The 2,500-nt window shown below is 36.0% G+C and overlaps 1 pseudogene; it reads left to right on the forward strand.

Moving 5' to 3' along the window:
* LOC144963704 (5-hydroxytryptamine receptor pseudogene) overlaps positions 1-1,524 on the forward strand; it is a 1,665-nt pseudogene extending 141 nt beyond the window's left edge.
* Positions 1,525-2,500: the final 976 nt, after the last annotated feature.

A 2,500-nucleotide genomic window follows, 5' to 3' on the forward strand; every position in this document is an offset into this window, starting at 1 on the left:
TCCACGCCTTCAACAACCAAACTCTCTTTCACATAAACCAAAGCTACAACACAGCTGATCCAATACAAGTGTATTTCGGGAATCACGAAGCAAAATACGAATTACCAATCATGGTGCTCATCTGCATCGTTCTCGGGGCTATGATCCTCGCAATTATTTTAGGGAATATCTTCGTCATCACGGCTATTTTGGTAGAAAAATCTCTCCAGGGAGTCTCCAACTACTTAGTTCTGTCTTTAGCTACTACAGATTTACTCGTGGCTGTGCTGGTAATGCCACTGAGTCTCATTTATGAAATCAGTATAAATTGGTTTATGGGGAATGCTGTTTGTGACATGTGGATCTCTATGGACGTATTATGTTGCACAGCGTCCATTCTTCATCTAGTCGCCATAGCCTTCGACCGTTACTGGGCTGTATCCAATATAGACTATATAAGGAGTCGCAGTGCCAGGCAGATTTTATTCATGGTAGCAATAGTATGGATGGTTTCTGTGAGTATTTCTATCCCACCCCTCTTTGGATGGAAGCATGATTCTGATAACCCTGAAACGACAGGAATGTGTCTCATTTCTCAAGACCATGGATATACAATTTTCTCTACCGTGGGTGCTTTTTACTGTCCTTTAATTCTAATGCTTATTATAAACTTCAAAATATATCGTGCGGCTAGATATAGGATACGAAAAAGGAGGTTTGTTGGTAGATCTGGCAATGAACCAGTTCTCCATGTGCCAATTCCAATAGTCAACATTGAGACTTCTATTCAGGTTCCAAATACCAGAAACTCGTCAGGAAGTGACGTCAGTCAAGATGGAATAAGTATGTTCATGCCATCTTGCGCAAACGTTAATGACGTAACGCGAGTTGATATAGAAAGTAGAATGGACATGACGTCTGACATGCCGTCTGATAGCGAGTCACCAGCAATGTTGAACTCTGACCCTAGCTTGTCGCGCATGATTTCAAATACTTTAGCTGTTCCAGCATGTACTGTTAATGTTTCCATTCCCAGAGCCAACATGAATTCCAACAACAACATCAGCAAACGCATGCGGAAAATAGACAAAGATCGTTATAGGCGAGAAAAGATGGAAATGAGACGGGAGCGGAAAGCGGCTCGAGTGTTGGGGATTATCACAGGAGCGTTTATTGTTTGCTGGCTTCCGTTCTTCATCCTAGCAGTTGTAGGACCAATGTGTGCCGAGCATTGTGAAATCCCACCATATTTAGCCAGCGTATTTTTATGGCTGGGATATTTTAACAGCCTAATAAATCCTATCATATATACTATATTTAATCCAAGTTTCCGATGCGCGTTCAGAAAGATATTTTTCAGAAGGTTGAAATCTGTAAATAGAATCGCATAGTGCAATTCATGAAATCTATAAACGTTTTTCTACTCATGGTTTAAACATAATAATATGGTATCAAAATCATATTGATTATTGGACTATATGGTGTCCACATATGGGTTTAAGACCATCAGAACAGAATTAGATATAGACCAAGTTTGTATTTGAAATCGAGCTGCTAATCAAATAGTGCTCGTGTGGTTTAGTTGCCGTTTTTGTGTTTTGTCTTGTTGGGTTTTTTTTTGGGGGGGGGGGGGGTTGTTCTTTTTTTTGTGTTTTTCTTTTGTTTTGTTGGGTTTTTTTGTTTTGTTTTGTTTTTGTTTTGTTATGTTTTTGTTGTTGTTGTTGGGTTTGTTTGTTTTGGGGGTTTTTTGTTTTTGTTTTTCGGCGGGGGGGGGGGGGGGGGGGGGGTCTTGTTTTGTTTTTATTTTTGTTTTTTGATTGCTCGTTGGTCCATTTATTTATACGTTGATTTCGAATTAAATAAAAATTAAGTAAAAATATGTTTATATTTGCAAATTCTAGAATTTCTTTGGTTTACAGAAAAAATCCTTAACGTAGTTCGTTTCATTTATTTTTTACACAACTTAAAATGTTATTGGCAAATTAATTAAAATAGCATATTCTTATAACAAAAATAATTGAATATCATTTGTATATGTATGTATTTGTTTCAGTGAATTAAATAATCAGTCGGATGGTGAAAAGGTTTGAACTGAGATATTGCCAAGTTTAGTTAGAAGGTCATTTTTTAAATCAAAAATCATAAATGATTAAATCAACACTTTTTGTATGGTATATATCAAAGTTTAATATCACTTCTAAATATTTTTTAACAGCTAGTCAAGATGAAAAAGTATGAAATTTGAGAAAAGCTGCTGGATACCTTTCCCATACATCTGACCATAACTTCATGAAAAATCGCTCGATTGACTTCAAATAAAGATTAAAATACTGGGAAGCATATTCATTCAGAAAATGCAAAAATGCAAATCAAAAATTTCCACATTCCGACTGATTATGTCATGCACTGACACATGTTTGTATGTATGCATGCATGTATGTTTGTATTTATGTTTGTATGTTTGTATGTATGTATGTATGTATGTATGTATGTATGTATGTATGTATGTATGTATGTATGT

Source organism: Berghia stephanieae, chromosome 2 (genome assembly GCF_034508935.2).
Source record: "Berghia stephanieae isolate SIO BIC M18660-M18661 chromosome 2, UCSD_Bste_1.3, whole genome shotgun sequence".
In the NCBI taxonomy this organism is placed as follows: Eukaryota; Metazoa; Mollusca; class Gastropoda; order Nudibranchia; family Aeolidiidae; genus Berghia; species Berghia stephanieae.